Source organism: Juglans microcarpa x Juglans regia, chromosome 4S (genome assembly GCF_004785595.1).
Source record: "Juglans microcarpa x Juglans regia isolate MS1-56 chromosome 4S, Jm3101_v1.0, whole genome shotgun sequence".
Classification (NCBI taxonomy): Eukaryota; Viridiplantae; Streptophyta; class Magnoliopsida; order Fagales; family Juglandaceae; genus Juglans; species Juglans microcarpa x Juglans regia.
Genome location: NC_054601.1, coordinates 14,085,353 through 14,107,655, shown reverse-complemented (window position 1 = coordinate 14,107,655; position 22,303 = coordinate 14,085,353).

Genomic DNA, 22,303 nt, shown 5'->3' with positions numbered 1-22,303 from the left:
GTCTTGCACAGAGATGGTAACGAGACCCTTTCATCAGAAAGAGTTTACTAACTCCCAACGGTGAGTCAGGCTAAGATTGGTTGAGGACTAATATCTTTCATACTACTTGCACTATTTATGATAAGGTGTGCAAACTAATCATAGATGGTGGTAGCTGTGAGAACATGGTCTTTGAGGAAGCAGTTCAAAAGCTGCAACCTGAGATCGACTAGAACCCGAGGCCAAACAAATTGTCGTGGCTGAAGAAGGACAGTGAGGTCGACATTTACCAATGGTGTTTGGTCTCCTTTTCGATTGGTTGGAAGTATTTTGACAATGTGTGGTGTGACGTGGTATCCATGGATGCTTGCCATCTATTGCTAGGAAGGCCATGGTAGTATGATCGAAGCATACGTAAAAACACCTATTCCCTTAGCATTAATGGGAAGAAAGTTACCTTTGCACCTCGTAGGGAGGGAGTTGCTTCTGCTCCTGAGGGTGAAAAGGGACACACTCTTCTATTAATGGCTAGATTCTTGGAGGAGGCAAAGAAAGGGGGTGATTGTCCCCCACTTCACCTTTCAGACCTACTAGTGCAATGAAAATTGTTGGCATTTCTTAATTTTTATTTAAGTTGGGTCAGTGGGTTGGACTAATTTCCTTTTGACCCTTAGTGGACCCTAGCTTCTTTAACTTGGATCTAATTGGATGATGTAACTCCCCAATTAAAAGCATCTTAGGACTTGGCCTTAGTAACCAAGACCCGAGCAAAGTAGAGGTTGTGATCCTTGAGAAAAATGAAAATTTTTGAGTTGGCATAGACGCTTACACTATTGGGTTAGTAGAATTATTAGAAATTTCTAGTGCTTTATTAATTTTGAGAAAAGATGCCAAGAGGCCAATGGTAGAATGACAAGTTGCATGTGGAAGACTTACCACCTTGGTAAGGTAATTGACTTGGTAAAAATACTAGATGGATTTGGAGAAGGTCTAAGAGTTGGTTTAATAAGGGCCCTAACTTACTAAGATAAGAGGGCTAAAAATAGACACAAGACCTTAGGCCCAACCAAGTAGATATAAGATTATTGGGCCCAACTTAACAAGGCTATGGGCCCAACGTAGGAAAACCCAAGACCCAAATCCAACCCAATGAGCTATTAAGGCCAAGGAAGGGCCCAATAAAAGTTTGGAGATGGAGCCCATGGAAAGGTCCACTTCAAAGCCCACACAAAAGGATTTAATAGTTGGCCCAATGAGGCTTCAACACTTGAAGCTCAAACTTAGTATTCATATCACTCTTCCAATTGGACACCACATACACCATACCATTTATTTCCTTTCCAAAGATCATCCTAGCCCCCCTCGGATTTTCTTTTCAACCATGTTAAGATCTCCAACTTGAGTTTAGGTTACTATTACCAAAACCATCATCATACCCTTGAATAGTAACCCAACCATAATGAATTGCATATTTTCTTCAAATTCTTTTCTTCATGATTTTTGAACTGCAATCTTTGTATTTTCCACTTGTTTTGCATCTCTCTTAGGAAACCCTATAATAGTAAAACAAACCCCACCCACGTCACTTGCAAACAAGGCATGACAATGCCAAGTGAACTCACCAATCAGCACATTTAGTGCAAATCGAGTAAACCTTAAACAAGCCACCAAAATCATGACTCTCAAACAAGCTTTCAAAGGGATTTTCTGCACCATTCAACCCCAATTATGTCGCCTAAAATATGACCTAGGAGGAGGCCAAAAATAGTTCCAAGAGCCAAGCCAAAAACTCAACTATTCACCTAGGTATTGAAGAATTGACCAAACCGAATACCAAAGCTTCTTGAAAATCTTTTTGCACCAAAATTAGCCACCCTCACATGCCACCACCTCTGACATTTCACCATAAGAAAGTGCTTCAAATCACTCAATTACATGCTTGGCCAACCCCTTCCATGAGCAACAAACCTATGCACATTCAACCCTTTCATTTTCTGCTCAAACTAAACAAAAGAGCAATCATTCCTACCTTCACACACACACGTGGAAAAACTACCTAATGGTGTTCACTATTTAGCAAAACAAGCCTGAAGGATGGGACAAAGAAGGATAACAAATCTGGACTTCACCAAAACCATCGGCCTCACCATGGTTTCCCATGTGAAAAATCATTTTAATTTGGTCGTAACTTCTGAAACCTTTCAAAACCTACACTCCATCACCTAGCTCTTATCCAAGGGGTAATCAAGTGTTTTAGGCTACAATTCAACTGAACAAGGGTACATCTAAAAATGCACTCCACACCTCCACTTTCACATCCCTCACCCTTTAGCCAAATCGTGCACTCCATCACCCTTCACCCCTCCATTGAGTCATATAAATACCTCCTTTTATCCGTAACCCTTCACTTCCTCAAGCTTTATCGTGGTGTTCTTGCAAAGAAGGGTGAAACCGAGTGGTGTGAGAGTGAGTTATTTTTGAAGCATCAAAAGCCTCGATTTGGTGAGTAATCCTACCCTGTCTTTGTTGGGTGACTTGTTTACATGTTAGGCTTTAAATTATGGCACGAAAAGGAAGATTTGATTGAATTATATAAGGTTGAACTTGGGAAAGCACATATGGTTCATATTTGGAGTCTTGCATGTATAAATTATTTTGCTATGAAATTTTAGCCATGAAATATCTTAATATGTTATCCTAAGCTTAGCTAACATCTTGAAAAATTGATTAAAGGTTTAAATTTGAAGAAAACAACATGTCATGTTAGGTTTATAAGTCAATATCTTGTGTTGATCATCTAAGCACATTCGGTTTCCACTTGCATGAAGATAATCTTGTGATATCATGAATTATTTTCCTAAAGTTTGTATTGTAAACCTTTAGACACTTATTATCATCATGTTAGGAGTTGAAAGGCTTGATTTATTTAGGCCTTAGGGGTTAACATGATAAAAAGAAGCTAAAAGCATCATGCTTATAACCGGTTTGAAGGTTTCATGACATTTTGGTGCAAATTGATGCATGGATGATAATAAGAACTCATGTGACCTGAATCTAAGTTGTTAGGATGTCCATTAAAGCATATTTATTGGTTATTACTTAAAAAAATTTGGTCACACATGCATCCATAGAAGCTATAGGCTCGAAATCCCTAAATGGTCACAAAGCATGCCATGGGTTGGATGGATTTCGTATAGCATTTGTTTGATTCTTGAAATTCTAAGGTCATATAGATCTAGAACATGGAAAATATGAAGCTTGTAAACTTTGGCGAACTTTGGGGCTAAAATGCAAATAGTAAAAGTTTAGGGCCTAAGTGGCAATTTCGAGAACTATAGAGGTAGTTTTGTGAATATTATTTTGAAACCCTTTATGATTATGAACATTCCTTAGTTTTAAAATTTCTAAATTACAATAACTCTTGTTACAGCCGCACCAAATTCCTAAAATACCCGAAAAGTTTGTAATTTATTTATGATTCTTGTATAAACACCACATTTATATTAAATGTCATTTTGACCATGAAATATCATATGATACATCATTAAGGATTTTATTACTTGCTTACATGACATGTGAAGTTCTCAGCCTTTTAGCATATTACATGTACATGTCATTTTCACATGAAACTTACTACATATGCACATGTCAGGAAATACCTTTTGAGCATAGCATGAAAAAAAAAATCATGACCCTAAATGCTAGGATGGAGAATTATTCTAATGGAACTCCTCTGTCCACTCTAGATTGAGTAAAAATGGTGAAACCCCTGGGTTGACAAAAAACCATCAATAGGCTTCTAATGAATTCTTTTTAAAGAATACAGAGCAAAGTCGTACATGACACTTAATACTAGTGAGTGCATATATTATAATAATATGTTATGATGCTATGTTATGATGGTGAAATGTTATGATATGTTATAATGATATGTTATGATGATGAAATGTTATGAGTTGCAGATAACATAGTTTTAATATGAGTTGTACTATGGTCACCAGTAGGTACTCATAGTACAAAATGGGGAGCTGTGATGATACCGTATGATATGCTCTTTCAATAATGGCTCTATTAAATAAGACTGATAAGTTTTTGAAATGATACAGTACAAAGTGTTCTTTTTAAGAAAATGTACCTTAAAGTTTTTCTTAAAAGATCTTAACGAATCTGGATGGGAGACAAATATGGGTTTCCTCATAACTTGTAAAGATGTTAAGTAATCTCATAGGAGACAAATATGGGTTTTCTGCATATCTGACATGCATCTAATGTTTATCATTGATCATGCATATGTTATCTCTGTGCAAGTTGATTGCTTAACTTATTGAGATTTCAAAAAATCTCACTGTGGTAACCCCACTACCATTCCCCCTGGAATGATAGAAATTGTGTCAGGCTGGCCTACGACGAACAACATGGTAATGAACTTCAACCCTTAGATGGTTGAGGATGAGCCCAATCCTGTTTGGAAGCTGGATTTGATATTGATGTTTATAGCGATGTCTCTGTACACCATAGAGCAGATGAGAGAAATGATTTGACTTGTTGTCTTTATGAATCTTTGATGCAGTGACTGTAATAACGAGATTCCATCTCCACTTTATGTATGAATTGATGCCTTACTATGTGGACCTCTTTAAGTGAGGCTGTATCTATCTGTGGTTAATTTGATCTATTGAGATGTTTAGTTCATTTTGGCATAAATTTTTTTATAAGTCACCCTTTCTCCACTGTGATTATTACATACTATGATGCATTGTATATTAATTGTCATGAACGTGGGTATGTAACCATGTGTTGCATGTCCCGATGCTCCATATCTCCATTACATTTCAAGTGAATGTTGGGGGCATCATAGATGATATCAGTCATAATATGAAGTTGAAATCCTGAAACTAATGAAGCCCATATAGCAATTCAAGAGCTCTTCATTCTTGTACGCTACATGCCTCGAGAAATTGGATTGTTCATTGCAAAATCTAAGCTTCTGCTTGACGTCGGGGTGGGGGAAGATGAAAGATAACATCTTCCATGTAACATAATTGTCAGCTTATTCCTTTTCAAATTTTGCGTTCTTTAGGTTGACAATTTTACTCCTCTTGGTTGTTTTGCCAAATGACATTTGACTCATTGCAATTGATAGGATTTCTATTATTGTTATATGTAACATCAATAATATATTCATGAACTAACAAACTAATTTGAACTTAATAGCTGGTACACTTCTACATTATGAGTCATTCATATTTTTTAGTGGGACTCAGATTTTGTATGTTAGATAAACTATGCTATATGTGAGACCCGTAGAGGAAGCTCTAGGGGTTAAGCCGCATAGGAACTTCCTAAATCTTGAAAATTCATAACTTCTAATTGAAATATTTTAAGATCAAAAGAAAAATGGATTTATCACATTTAGTACTCCCTCTTTTAGAAAAAAAAAAGAGAGATAGGATGGTGCCACGTGGTGACCCTAGATCACCCTAACAAGAAGTGACTAGGATCCTCTCCATTAGGTGCCTACACCAAATCACCTAGACGCTTGACATGTGGCATCCACTTGGACCTATGGACGACCATCATGTCCTCAAGTCTATGTCTCATCATCACAGTCATGCACAAACTCAACATCAACTTACCTCTAGTTAAGTTTGTTGGACATGTGCCTAGCTTACATTAAGACAAGGTTGACCATAAAGGACCAACCCCCATCCCTTCCTTTTCCTCCCTCCTCCCTTTGGCCGAATATCCCACCACCAAGAGTAACCAATTTTATTTGATTTTTCACCTCTTACACGAGCCTTAAGCCCTACACTTGTAGGATAGATGCCAACTTTAGGGCCAATGGAAGATCATGCAAGAGAACCGTAGGAGCTCTTTCTCTTCATCTTGGGCGCTCTCTAGCTACTTTGCTTTCATTTTTCTAGACTCTCTTCAAGCACTCTCCCCTTAGTTCACTTCTCTCAAAATCATTTCCACTACATTCTCTTTATTTCTTGAGCTAACCCTACAAGCCTTCACTATTCCAAAAACTCTCATCACCATATAAGCTAGAACATCCTTGAAGTTTCGGATAAGTTGATGTTATCCTCTTATATAAGTGTGAGTTTTGCATCTTTTTTTCTTTTTTCTTTTTGAAGACTTGCCAAACTTTGATGCTTTTAAAATAAGAGTACGATTAATGGTTTGACTTGAAGAAAAGTATTTTTTTTTTCTTGGAAATATGATGGTGCCCTAAGTGTGTTTTCTCTCTTGTATTTCTATTTTGATTAAAAGCAAAAAAAACTCTCATCACCATCTAAGCTAGAACACCCTTGGAGTTCCAGTTTCTAGGCTCAAGGGATGAATATTATCTCTACACCTCTTCTCTTGTTTGAGTGTCAGATGTATGTTCATGTATGTGTGATCTTGAAATAAGAAATGATAGTTGAGTTATAGTTTCAAAGGTGACAAAGGGGTTTCGGGTAGGCTCATGTTATTCTCCTACGTGTGAGTTTTGCATCTTGTATTTTTGGAGACTTCAAACTTTGTTGCTTTTAAAATAAGAGTATGATTCATGGTCTGGTTTGAAGAAAAATATTGTTTTTCTTGGAAATATGCTGGTGCCCAAAGGTAGTTTTCTCTGCATGGTTTTCTTTTTCGATTAATGAGATCATGTCAAAGTTTTTATATAGTAAACAAAAAGGATATAGTCATGAGAACCAAGATCCTGAAATAAAAGGTGTTGTCTACTTGATCTTGCTTGACCGAGAGATGTACTCATGATAAATTTAGATTTATAAAACAAAACAAAACCCTGATTTTGAAACAAGCTAGGTGGTTTCTATTTCATCATGAGTGAAACATTTTTGTATATTGGTTTGAGTACGACTTAGAAAATTAGGGTTTCAATATATTTGGGGTAAAAGGTAAAATCAGTCTCTTCAAGTGTATAAGTATATTGATCTTATTTGAAGAGTCAAGCGCTTATTCTAGGAAATTGATGTGTTTCAGGTCATATATTCTTTGTGCACGTGCATATAAGTGTGACGGTATATGAGCATATATGTGCATTAAGTAAAAGTATGAGGTATGAGATACTTGACCAGAGGTGACTCAATACAAATTGAGACCTAAGGCGAAATTTAAGTGACCTATTCGTAAAAATATAAATTATTATATAGAATAATTTTCAATAAAATAAGATTTTATTTAAAATCTTTAAATAATTTTTTTTTGAATTTATATTTAATACAACGTAAAATGTGGCCTCAATGCAAATTTTATACCTCAATTTAGCAAAATCTTAAAAAAATTATTTAAAATATAAATAATTCATTGTATTAAATATTAGATTTAGTATTATGAGGCCTTGCACATTAAAAAATATATAAATTATTTAAAATTTTATTTAATAAAATGGTTTTTATTTTTATTTTTTTAAAACATTTAAAAAAAATAACTCATTTTTATTTTTGGAGGCCTTACATAGAGTGGTGCCTTAGGCAATGGCGTAAATGGCCTTAACATTGAGCCGCCCTGTGAGATACCCGAGCAACGAATTAGACCTCTAATTTCAACAAACCTAGAAAGTGATCTAGGAAAATGGTGGTTGAGTTCTGTCGCATGGAGTATTATGAGTACCCAAAGCAAGTACTCGGTTTTAGCCCTATAAAGTTTAGAAGTAAATTCATATAGTTATATAAGGTTTAGTTGATATGAACAAGTAAGGTAGGATTTAGAAGCAAGGGATAGAGCCCCTGAGGTTCTCGGTCTGGTTTGAATGGGCACTACAAGAAAAACAAACTTTTGTAGTCATTTAATTGCGACAAAAAGACCATTTGTGACCAAAACAAACTCATTTTGACTGTAAATAACCATTTTGCCTGATCTAGAATGGACTTTTGCCTTAAAATAGCTGAGTCTTTTACTAGCTTTCTTGAGTGAAATGACTGTAATTTTGGCATTTCGAGGGCCTAATTGCAAAGTCAATATTCATCTTAATCAACTTCCAACTTTACATATACCTTGTCTTAGATATTTGACAGCCAATGCTATAGGTTAATTACCGAATCGTATTCTCTCACGCACACCACAGCGTTTCGGTAGAATTTGCAATTTAGGTAAATTCCTCTACCACCATGGTTATGAATATGTGATATAAAACCGTATGCAGTTACGCACGATGTTTAAATTCTACGCTGATTACTTCTTAAAATTGTTGCATTTGTTATTTTCCTACGTGTTTTATATCATTAGCATGCTTTTATAAAATCTGTATCATTTTCTAAAATGAGCACCAAGGTTGGATCCCAACCTCAAGCTGGGATGGGGCAGTATCCCATTAGAACTCTTTTAGCTACTTTAGAGTATTTAAGAATAGAGTGGTATCTACTGGGTTGACGCTGAGCTATCAACGAGTACTTTGGACGAGAATGTAACTGTCTTGAGTTGAAGAATTTGCCTATTGGCTAGTGGAGGCTAGAGAAGCTTAAGGTGAAGGATGGTTATGAGAAGTCTTAAGTATTCTTGAGATGAAGTCACACTGAATGACGTTACTCGATCGCCTAGTACTTGCAATGAAGGGAACCCAGAGGTATGTAAGAATCTTTAGGGGAGGCCATGGCATACGGTTAATATGGAATGAATGGGGAATTTTGGAAATGGAGATGGTGAAGAACCTGGAGAACAATTTCTTTGGGTGCATTTTATTATCGCATGCATTTATCTATCTATCATTACATACTTTGATGAGACTTTTCATAGGATTAAATTGCTAAGATTTTATAATCTAACTATGGTCGTCCTATTTTAACCAATCTCCCATTTCCAATACGCCACCGACAGCCAGCTTCCCTGGACATCTCCCGTTGACATCAGAAGGAGTTGCTGGAAATGGGAGAATAAATTCTGTTGTGGTGAATTCCTTGTTTGTTGAGGATGCAAATATGTGGGATGTGCAAAAGCTTAGGGCCCTCTTCAATCCAAATTTAGTATCAGAAATTCTTTAAGTTCCTTTATACTCAGATGCGGTTGAAGATAGGAGAGTTTGGGAACATGAAAGAAATGGATTATTCAGTGTGAGAAGCTGTTATAGGTTCATTTATTCACATATTGGAATGCAGTGTGCCGAATCCTCTAATATGCATGCTCATCAAAAATTCTGGAAACAGTTGTGGAAAATGAGAGTGCCGCATAAAATAAAGATTTTTGGTTGGCTGGCGTGTAAGGATGGGCTTCCTACTGCTGTGAACTTGGTGAAGAAACATGTCCTCTCAGATGACTCGTGTAGCTTCTGTTTTGTGGAGAAGGAAGATACAACCCATGTCGTGGTGAACTGTGCAGCTCTCCAAGGTGTGTGGCGTTTTTATCTCCCTGATTTAATTCTTGATAGGCAACTTTCTTTATTTGAGATGGCTCTACAAATGTGTGAGAGGAAAATGCATGAGAAGCTGCGTATTTTATTTGCTTTGGCTTGGGGATTCTGGTTTAGAAGGAACAAGTGGGTACATACTCAAGAATTGCTAAGTCCTGCTAAGGTGGCTGAAAATGCTCTTGTTTTGCTGAAAAGTTCTGATCAAGTTCAAGGTCAATCAAGAGTCCAAGCTTTGAAGCATTATAAATGGAAATTACCTCCAACAGGTTGGCTTAAATTAAATGTTGATGCTGCTGTTTTTTCAGAATGGGATAAGGCAGGTGTAGGAGCTGTTTCGAGGGATGAAAAGGGTGATATTCTCATGGCGCTGAGTAGAGCTGAATGCATATTGGAGGGGCTAGAGGGCGTTGAGCTTCTTGCCATATTTAGAGGCTTGCAGAAGTGTGTCTCTATGGGTGTTTCACAGCTACTGGTGGAGAGAGACAGCTTATTATGTATTGAAGCCCTTAATGATGATAGCATGTCTAATTCTTTATTAGGTGTGTTATATTATGAGATAAAGAAGCTTGTACCGTGTTATACTGCTTGTACGTTTTCTCATGTTTATAGGGAGGGCAATATGGTAGCTCATAAGTTGGCTAGGACTGCGTTTCAAGTCGATAGTATGGCTATTTGGTGGAATTGTATTCCGGACTGTATTTCTCAAGCCGTTTGGCTTGATAATTGTCTGCAATCGCTTTGATTTCCTATGAATGAATGATATGATCATTTCTATAAAAAAAAAAAAAAAAAAAAAAAAAAAAAAAAACTATGGTCATCCTACTACAGTACCAATATTCCTCAGAATTATAGATTTTGCAAACCGATGCGATGAGGAAATCTTCGAGTAAGATGACCAATTTCACCAATAGGAGTGAAGAGGATACATTGACTTTCTATTGGTTGACCATTTAAGCCACCACAATATTATGTTTTATTTTTCTCTGTGGAGAAAACCTCTATTTGGCTTCTGAACAATTTATGACTATATAATAACTCAGTGTTATTCACAGACGTATTGGTGACTTGTGGATGGTATTATTGATATATATAGTATTTGTAACGCCCCGACCCCGATGGTCTGGAGAGTTAACTCACATAACCTGAATATCAACTCCAACAATACCAATATATTTCCTAAACCAAGAATATATCCTTCCAAATCTTCAAAACATCGTAAACACTTCAATTTAATAAACCATTCATATTCACATATCCACATATCGAATCCTTAATATCACAATCCAAATAAAAATATCAATCTTTCTTCATGTCTCAAATAACCAACTAGAATAAAATAACAATTGACATAAGTCCCATAAACTGTCTAAATCCATTAAAAATCAACAATAAACAAATAATATCCAACAATTGTACTAATATTGCGAGATACCCAAACTATTCACAGCTAATCTTGCCCACAGACTCTAATACTGATCCCCAGCTGAACCATCAATGTCATCTGAAAATATTATGAAGAGTAAATAGTGAGTTATCAACAACTCAGCAAGCAGAGAGCATATACTATCATGTAAACATGAGCATTTATAATGTTGATATACTAAACAAAATGTTTTCTTCCAGAATGTAGAAACACCTATTTTACTTTCAAAATGCATAAACCAAAACTTAGTGCAAAACATCAGAGCGAAATTTCTAGAAAGATAAACTTATTCCCCAAAAAGAAAATCCATTGGCATATCCAAACTGAAACATTATATTTATATCACCTCATAGCATCACATCGGGACAAATACCATGTTTAACCCATGTGGTAGGGTTATAAACCACCATTATACACGTGGCTGGGCCATAACAGAACAGAACGGAACATCATCGGAATTCAGATCACATTCATCTACAGAATCAGAACTTCATGCCAAGGTTTTCAGATGACACATCATATCAAAACAAAGTACTGAATAGCTTCAGATCATTTCACATGTTTAAAATAAACAAAATCAAAATAGTTTCATTTATTCATAACAAAACTTTTAGATTTTCATATTCACTCTTTTGCATGGTTTAGAAACAAAATGTACAAAATTAGCTCATGTCTACACTAGTCATGACAGAAAATATTTTCTCTTATATAGAATTTATGCATACGCAGAATGAACATCTGAGGTCGTTTTCAGATTTCTTTTCAAAACAAACATACTTATTTTCAAGTCAACCTCATTTTATTTCTTTTATGCAAAACTAGTATATGAACCCCGCTTATCTGACTTCCGTGTAAAAAATCTGCCTTGGATCTGTCCTTTAACTGTATCACAACCTAAAACAATAAATGTATACCACATGATTAATAATCCAAACAGGTATACCACTAAGCTCCATTTATAAAACTTAAATCAGCCCCTTTTAGTCTAAAATTCTCCATAAGGTAAATCCGAACAGCCCACTTCAAACCGTCCATATTTTCACTCTAACACCACCAAGTAATTTCCACCCAACAGCCACTTAACCCAACCAGACCAGCCTAAAAATAACCCAAAAAATTTACACTAAACAGTCTCAATTACTAGCCTAAAACAGTCTCACAAAACCGTCGAAAACAATCATACTCCTCAACTGCAAGACTTCCATCATAATCAACCACAATCCAACAGATAAAATACTAAAACAACATAAATTTATATAGGTAACAAATTGCAAAAAGTTTATTGCAGTAGTGCAAATTCTGATCAACGCTACAATCATATTAGTAACACTACTACATTTCACAATCCAACCATAATATTCAAAAACTACCAAAAGCTTCGAGACAAGCTTACCTAAAAGAGTCACAAAACTTCGAACTACTTTGAATGGGTGCAACCCACAGTAAATTAAGCCCAAAAATTCATTGGAATCTCTAGTGGAAATAGACGGTGGTCTGTGCAAGGAAGGATAAAGGGTTTGAGTGTGTGCACGACAACTAAAACAGAGTGGGTGTGTGTGTGTGTGTGAACAAATCAAAGCAACACAAAGTAAAAGAGAGGGTCTGCGTGTGTGCAAAAGCATGGAGTTGAAGTAAAAATTAAATGTGAAACCAGTGAATGGGAGGGATGGCTACCGAAAAGAAAACTCTAGGGAGAGTTTGACGACGGCACTAAGGTTTCGAGACCCACAAAGATGCGTCGTGGAAGCCAGCCAACGGTGACGCGAATTTGAAGACTTACGGAGAAAAAACTAGCGCCAACCAAGGATGAATAAAAAAAAAAAATCTGTGCAAAGGGGAAGTTGGAGTAGTTCAAAAGTGGTGAGGGAAGATTCCGTGTGAGAAACTGAAAAGAACCACCGAACGTGGGACGAAACACACGGGATGGGAGGTTTGCGGAAACTGCAGCGCAAAGGAGAACCCACGAAGAAGAAAAATAGTGCAGCAGAAAAGGGGAAAATAAACACTCACCAAACGACGTCGTTCGCGTCTCCTCCAAGTGATCATCAGTCTTGGGCCGAGCTTCGCGAAATCGGGCTGAGCTTCAACTGGAAATGGGCTTAGCGCCCGAGTGTTACAGTATTTGAGGTTTCGGATTTTCCTTCTGGTAGTACTAATTACTTTAGTCTGAATACTTTCTGATGTGAGTCATTTATATCATTAGTAACATGCTAGTTAGGAGCATACATATTACTGTCATAAATATATAGGGTGTGTAACCCAGTGTTACATGCCCCAACATCTTGACAACCCATCAAATCACAAGCGGGAAGACCTGGGCATCACATTATATATCTTAGTTATTAAGGATGAGTAATAATTAGGTCGTCTCAAAGTATAAACATATGATACTAACGTCTTATCATAAGATTTCATGTCATTTATAAAATTGATGCTTATATAAGTAATTCTAATTATATGGCATTATTATAAGATGAGAGTATCAAATCATCCTCGTTTCGGGAGTGGGAATAAATCTTCCACCAAGGAGAAGCAAACATAATACCTAGATTGCGCATGCCTCGTAATCAAGTTGCATTTGGAAGCCTTTTGATACGGTTGCGTCATTGACCAAATCATGCTAATTATCACAAGCTAAAATAATAGATCGAGATTCGAAAATAAAGAACTTAAAAAATCTAACAAAAAGTTATGGGCCTCATATATAGTAGCATGGAGTACTTTTTATTTATAAGTCATGCGAAGTGGGCTAGTGCTAGAGGCCCAGAACGTACTGTTGTATATCCCGGAACCAGACGACCGTAGAGTGGATGGATATATAGAGGCTCAAATTGGGCCATCATGCGTGGGCCTCAACGACATAATGGTAGCCTAATTACGGGCTTGCAATTAAAATTTAATATTTTAATATTTTATATTTTCACACTGTTTGTTAAGAGAAATGTTTTAGTTATAAAAAGATTTTATAAAAATAAATTTATAAAATATCGTGGTTTAATATGGTACGTTAGATTGTAAAGTAGATCTAACGTATCATATATATAGAATCATATCAGTTTGTGAATTTATTTTTATGAAATATTTTTATGGTTGTAGCACCTTTTTTTTTTTTTTTAAAAAAGAAGAATTTATTAAGTTTTACTTTCGTGCTTTCTAGATTTTTGAAGTAACCCATTTTCTATTAGTTTATTCTTATTTTTAACATGTTTTTTAAGTTTTAAATATCAGTAACATTTCTATGATATGCTATGTAGTAGGTCATGCCAGCATAGTTGACAGTTTACTAAAGAATTAACAAGGAATGGATCGACCAATTTGGTCAATAAACTGCAAAATGTGAAAAGTTGAATAAAAAGGTACATTGATAAATTTGACTATAGAGCAATCTATAAGGACCAATAGCTTTTTATTTGTCGACCCTTAACAAAACAAATCAATATTGATTGTTGATTGTTGAGAACTTAGTTTTGGCCAAAGTCTTTCCTTTTTTTTTTTTTGTTTTTAATAATTTTTTAATAGGTAAGGGATTGAGCATGAGAAATGGGTGTACCAGGACGGGTAATTTTTGGAAGGAACCTTGCTTCCAATTTTGCGGAAAATGTATTTTTTATTATTATTATTCAAATATCAATTTTTTTAACATTTTACACCCTATTCTCAATTTGGTACATAAAGTAAAGTACTTAAATTATATAATTTAATTTAAAAGATAAATTTTAAAATTTGAATTTTACAAATCAAAATTTTACTATTTAAGTGATGTGAATAGTTTGTTATATACATCGGCTTGAGAAAAGAATAATTCTTACTAGAAATGGACAATCTCAGCTCTTGCCAAATTATTACCGTTAATACAATGTGCATGGTTAAATCTTAATAAATGTTGCATGTTATAAATGAGAAATGTTTTAGCCACAAAGAGTTTCTGTAAAATGTAAACCCTAGCAGAGCACGGGAAGGGTGAAACCCTAGCAGACCAAAGGTTGAGAGAAAGGGAGAGAATCTGCTGGAAGAAGAGAGGAAAACATAATTATTGTAAAGTGCATTTACATCTGTATACAGTAGCAGTATTTATAGTAATACATGAAGAAATAAAAGACATGTGACTAACATGTAATACAAAGATGAATAAAAAAATAAAAGAATTAAAATGAATAAGTTTAATTCCTGATACTCCCTTCAAGATGTAGAGTATATAGAATGGACTCACATCTCGGAAACTAAATGATGAAATTGTTGAAAACCAATAGTTTTAGTTAACATTTTAGCAAGTTGATGATTAGATATTAAGTGAAAAGTCTTGATAACTCCAGTTTGAATTTTTTCCCAAATAAAATGAAAATTTAGCTCAATGTGTTTTGTTCTTTCATGAAAGATTGGATGAGCAACAATGTGTAAGGCAGCTTGACTATCACAAAAAAGTTGAGCACTATGACAATGAGAAATACCAAAATCAAATAAGAGAGTGAAAAACCAAATGATTTCATATGTAGTAAAATCCATGGATCTATACTTAGCCTCTGTAGAAAATCTAAAAACAGTGGTTTTGTGACTCCCCGACTCCCACGTACAAAAACAAGGGAATCGTGACGTCAGGATGATGACAACACGGGTCACGCATCCCAACGAAATGTGCTCAAGTGTGTGCAACATGCAAAAGTGCACAATAAAAATCGCAGCAGATAATATAAATAAGTCATCTAAGTACCAAAAATTTAAATACAAATATTCAAAACAATTTACATTTAAAGAGTTATACAGTCATCCCAAATATATTACATAGGCAATACATAAATTGATAAAGAAATGAAACTCGATAAACAGGAGCAATCCCAGATCACTCCACCAACGGAGCCAAGCTAAGGCTCATCATCCTCATCTGCATCAAAATTTGCGACACCATAAAATGGTACCACAGGTAAGTATAAACCAAACAACTCTTGAGATAAAAACATATTAATGCAACCAACATGCATTCATATGACAAAATACACTTAGCCGTAAAATACCATTTTTTCTAGAAAAATGATTATTTCCAACACATGCCAAAATCCCATTTTGGCCCAAAAATATAGTCCGTCATTTCCCCAGAAAATGATTCACACAAAACAAACCATTTATCGGACACTGTAGGTGGGAATCGTGGGCGGCACTCTACCACCATCCCTGCTTACCACCATCCCTACCACGTGCACTGTAGGCGGGAATCACAGGCGGGACTCTACCACCATCCCTACAGTTCCTTTCCACATAATGAATATTTATCACACACAATGAATACTTATCAGAGCACTGTAGGCGGGAATCACAGGCGGAACTATACCACCATCCCTGCTTACCACTATCCCTACCACGTGCACCGTAGGCGGGAATCACAGGCGGGACACAACCACCATCCCTACCGCGTGCACCGTAGGCGGGAATCGCAAGCAGGACTCTACCACCATCCCTGCTTACCACCATCCCTACAGTCTCTTTTCATTTTTCTCAAACCAGTCAATCCAGTCGTTTCAAACACACTCAGAATCATTTCACATGAAAATTCAATTTTCAAATAATCACATGAAAACCCAATTTTTAATAAACACATGAACATGAATGTATGTACACGAAAACCCAGTTTCACTTACAAACATGATCATGCGTGCAATATGCCATGTACATGAACAACACCATAACAATAACCAACAATGCAAACCAAACACACAACAACTCCGTCCACAATCCATCCGACTCCCGAACTCCTCGGACTCAGTCTGGCATAACCAACCAGTTCACAGATAATATGTGTTAGTGCAAAAATACATTTAAATCACGAAAATTCTTTAGGAAAATACTTACAGTGCTATATTATATTTTTCGAAGGATCAAGGAGATGAAAGAGACAGCAACAGAACAGTGCCAAATGCACTGTGGCCGTGGGTCTCAAAAACCCACTTTTGAACGGAGACAAACCAAGATCTGAAATTGATAGGGTAGGGCTTAGAGAGGTAGGTGAAGCCAATGGTGGTGGTGGTTTACCGTGGGTGGCGGCGCAAAGGGTGGTTGAAGACCAAAAATACCCAAATCAGAAATGGGGTTGGATGTGCTTCACCAGTGACGGATCGGAGCTGGGTTGGGTCCATTGGGTTGCCAGGAGGTCAAGGATGAAGTGGTGAAGAGATGGTGGCCGAAGGTGGTGCGGCGGCAGTACGGGCGCTCAAAGGGTGCCGCGGCTTTGCATCGTGCGAGGGAGGTAATGGCGGCGAGGGAGGAGCTGGGAATGGAGGGGAATGGCCGCCGGTGGGTGGAGGAGGAGGAGGAAGGGGCAGTGAGGTGCACGGTGGTGCACGGCGGCGCAGAAAATCTACAACCCGTATGGGTTTGACACAGCCAGCGATGAGAGAGAGAGAGAGAGCGTGGGGAAGGGAATCCGGGGTGGGGGAGATCGTCGGAGTGTGGGGAAGGAGGTGGGACGGGCGGTGGCGCACGGCGAAGGTTGGTGGACGAACGATGTGGATGCAGGGAAGAGAGGGAGAGCAGGTCGCGCGGGAAGGGAAAAACAGAGGAAGAAAAGAAAGAAAGAGGAAAGAAAAAGAGGAAGAAAAAAAATGAAGGGAAAGAAATGAGGTCCAATTCTCATATCTTGGGTCACAAAAATGATCCAACGAAAATGATTTCAAAATAGTATCTCAATTAAAATAATTTAAACGTAATGATACAATGAAAATAAAATAATTAAATCCAACAATCAAATAATTTAAAATAAATAACAATTTAAATGCATCACAATAATAAATATTAAGAAAACATATCAAATTTAATTTTCGTAAATTTTAAAAATCATAAAATAAACCCACTAAAAATCCACCAATTTTAAAATAAGAGAATAAATTTTTGAATAAATAAAAATAATCATTCAGTAAAAATACACTAAAATACGGGGTGTTATAGGTTTGTTTCTTTGTCTTCTATGAAACCAAAGAATCCCCAAGAAAAATACAATAACCACTTGTAGATCTTTTACTGTTAGGACAAGAGGCCCAATTAGAATCAGCAAAAGCTTTGAGGGACATTGCATTAGTAGTAGGAAAGAAAAGACCATGGCCAGGAGTGCTTTTGATGTATTGTAAAATTCTGTAGGCTGCTTGTAAGTGAGGCAACGTAGGCTGAGCCATGCTTGCCATGCATTGGCTAAGCCTATTGACAGAATAACATAAGTCTAGCCGAGTTAATATGAGGTAAAGAAGTCGACCTACAAGTCTTCTATAAACTGTAGGATTAGGCAGCAAGTCTCCCCATCCTTACTCAACTTAATATTTTGTTCCATAGGAAAAGCAATAGGTTTAGAAGCAAGTAAGCCAGCATTTTGAAGAATCTCCAAAGAATATTTTCTTTGACACAAAGAAATACCAACAGGAGACCGAGCCACTTCCAAACCAAGGAAATATTTGAGCTTACCCAGGTCCTAAAGTTTAAACTTCTCATCAAGCAAGGACTTTAAAAGCTCAGCAGATTTCATATCATTACTAGCAATGAGAATATCATCAACATAGACAAGAAGGGCAATCAAAGATGAACCCTGAGTCTTAGTAAAAAGAGAATAATCAGATTTGGATTGCTGAAAACCCATATTGATATATAAGTTGAAAACTTAGAGAACCACTGCCATGAGGCTTATTTCAAGCCATAGAGTGATTTATGAAACTTACAAACTTGAGACCCCCATTTAACATGAAAACGAGGAGGTAAAACCATGTATACTTATTCAGATAAGTCTCCATGCAAAAAAGCATTATTTACATCAAGTTGTGTAAGATGCTAACCTTTCACAGCAGTAATGGCCAAAATAGTTCTAACAATAGCCATTTTAGCAATAGGTGTAATAGTTTCAAAATAATCCAATCCTTCAGTTTGAGTATAACCCTCGGCAACAAACCTTGCCTTATATCTTTCAATTAAACCATTAGCATGATACTTAATCTTATAAACCCATTTACAACCAATAGAATTCTTACCATGAGGTAAAGAAGTAACAATCCATGTATTATTAAATTCCAAGGCTGCAATCTCAGCTGACATGGCATCTCTCCAATGAGAGTGCTTTATAGCTTGATGATAGGACTCATGTTTAGTATCGGTAGAAATGCACATGACAAAGGATTTATGTGAAGAAGAAAGATTAGCATAAGATAGAAAATTGAAAATATCGTATTTAGGAGATGAAGACAAAAAGGAATAAGAACCTGATGAATCAGAAACTGTTGAAGGATCTAATGTAAAGTGTGTAGAAGATGAATTGCAATGAAAATTCTGCAAATAACTAGGCACCTTTCTGATTCTAGAATATCTTCTAGGAAGACAGAAGGCAATAAAACAGTGACAGAGGGCAATGGGGAAGAAGAATCAACAGAAGGTGAAGAAGCTTTTGAATGAGAAGGTGAAGAATCAATAGAAGGTGAAGAGAAGTTAAGAGATAAATCAATAGAAGATGTTGTTGAAGACACAATTAAAGAATCTATAGTTGAACATTCAACTGGAAAAATGGAAGAAAAATCAGTTGTGTTTTAAGATGTAAAAAGAAAGACATATTCATGAAAACAACATTTATTGAGATAAAAAATTGATTAGTTTTTAAATTAAGAAATTTATAACCTTTTATGCCAAAAGGATAACCAAGAAAAATACAAGTTCGAGCTTTAGGATCAAATTTGGTTCGACATCTTTGTAGAGTTGAAGCAAAACAAAGACAACCAAAAGTTCTTACATGAGCATAAGAGGGAGAAGATTTGAACAAAAGCTGGAAAGAAGATTTATGTTTTAAAAGAGGAGTAGGAAGCCTATTAATGAGGTAAGTTGCTCTTAAAACATCACCCCAAAAATTAATAGGCAGATGAAAATCATCATTGTTCTAGCTACATTAAGAATGTGTTAATGCTTTCTCTCTACAACAAAGTTTTGTTGAGAAGTCTCAACAGAACTATGCTGATTTATGATGCCTTTAGAATGCTAATAAAGGAGCAAAAGAAAATTCAGTGCCATTATCAGTGTGAAGTGATTTTATTTTTAAATGAAATTGTGTTTTAACCATTTTATAAAAGACTTAATATGTGAAACTTCATATTTATGCTTAAGAAGATAAAGCCATGTAGCACGGGTTGAATCATCAACAATAGTCAGAAAATATTTGTAACCTTCAACATTAGGTACAAAATATGGTCTCCAAACATCGCAATGAACAAGATCAAAAAGGCCAGCTGACAAATGAATGTTATTAGGAAAATGTAACTTTCTCTAATTGGCCAAAGGACAAATCATGCAAGGATTGCATGGAACAGTCAATTTAGGAACAAAATTCTTCATAAACAGCATCCTGTAATTAGAAGGATGGCCAAGTCTATTATATCAAAGCTCATAATTAGAGCATTTAAAAGAAATGAAACAAACATGTGAAGATAATGTTTCAGGTAAACAAACAGCATATGTGCTAGAAAAAAATTAGGTTTAGAAACAAAAAGGCTTGGTTGATGTAGTATATAAAGGCCTCCCTGCAATCTATCCACTCTAATCAGCCTCTAATGAATCAGGTCCTTTATTAGACAAGTGTAAGAGGAAAACATAAAGTAGCAAGTTAATGATTCTGTTAACTTGCTAATGGAAATTAATTTGAATTTAAAAGTTGGAACACATTGAACATCATGTAAAACAAGATGTTCAGAAATAAACATAGAACAAATATGTGTAACAGATAGATTGGCCATTTGGAAGCTTCACAGAAGCATTAATAGAACTGGTAATGGAAGTAAAACAATCAATAGAAGGAATCATATGATTAGTGGCTCTAGTATCAAGAATCAAAGAATTTGAATTAAATGTAGCAAGCTGAGCAACAAAAAAAACAGAATGAATATTATTTTGAGGAAAAATAATACTAGAAAAATTATTTGAAACAATTGCATTGACAACAGAATGAAATTCCTCAGTAGATTTAGAAGAATGAAGCAGATTTAGAAGCTGCTGATACTGAGGCTCAGTTAATGAAAAAGGAGAAATAGCCGAGGAATTGCTATCACTGGGGACAACATTATTAGCCATAGACTGTTGCCTCTATTTCGATTTGTAGCTTGGGGGAAAGCCATGCAACTTGTAACATTTTTTAATCACATGACCAGTAATTCTACAATATTTGCAAACTAGTCTATCATTCTTAGAAAATGATTTAACAGATCTAGTTCCATCATTTTGATAAACAAAAACATGTGAGTCAACAAGGGGAAAAGAAATGGAAGATATTTCTCGTTGTTATTCCTCTTGTAAAACAAGAAAAAAAAACTTTATTAAGAGAAGGGAGAGGCTCCATAAGTAGAATCTATGCACGAGCAGGTGCAAAAGATTCATTTAATCCCATAAAAAATTTTAAAACACGTTCTTGTTGAACATAGTAGTTCAACGTAGGGGTGTGCAAAATTCCAAAAATTCCGACTCCGACTCCGAAATTTTTTTTACTGTACACTTGCGCTCGAGCGAGGTGTCGAGCGCAAGTCGAGCACACGTTGTATTGAACATTGGCTCGAGCGACATGACGAGTGGAAGTCGAGCGAACCTCTTCCAGAGAGGTTCGCTCGAGCGACATGTCGAGCGGAAGTCGAGCGAACCTCTCTGGAAGAGTTCTGCTCGAGCGACATGTCGAGCGGAAGTCGAGCAAACCTCTTCCAGAGAGGTTCGCTCGAGCGACACGTCGAGCCGAAGTCAAGCGAATCTCTCTGAAAGAGTTCCGCTCTAGCGCCACGTCAAGCGCACGTCGAGCTCCGATCTTATGTCGGAGCTCCTATAGGAGGTCGGAGCTTCGATAGGATGTCGGAGCTCCGACCTCCGATCGGAGTCGGACTCCGACTCCAATTCGGAGTCAGAGTCGGAGCTCCAATTTGGCTCCGACTCTTGTCGGAGTCGGAGGTTGGAAAAGAGCACTCCGACTCCGTCGGAGTCGGAGCCCAGCCCTAGTTCAACGTTCCTACAGCTCCACAAGAACAAGCAGGAAAAGACTTGTAATTAGTAAGTTCATCCAGAAGACCCTTAAGACAAGTAAAATAATTACTCACTGAAAGAGAACGTTGAGAGAGAGAGGGAGAGGGAGAGAGAGAGAGAGAGAGAGAGAGAGAGGAAATCGATTTCTGTCACTGAAAAATGCGAGGTCTATTTTTCTAAGAAAATCGTTCGTTGAGAATAGACCCGATCTCACAAGCAGTTGTAACATACAAGATACTAGAAGAAATTTCAAGAGAAACAAAGTTTAAGATCCAAGATATCACCATATTGTTACATCAAAGCCATGGAGAAAGAAGTGAATTCGTTGGATCTAAAGGTTTAGGAATGGATCTATCAATGAATACAAGCTTGTCCTTCGTCGTGAGAGTCATAGACATCGAACAAGACTAGGCATGATAGTTCTCATTGAGAAGAGGCTATGTAACCAAGAGAACACCAGGATTGTCACTAGGATGAAGAAAATAAGGAGAAGTGGCATTCTCGAGGAAAGATTTATGAGACGGCGCCATAGAAGCAATAAAAAA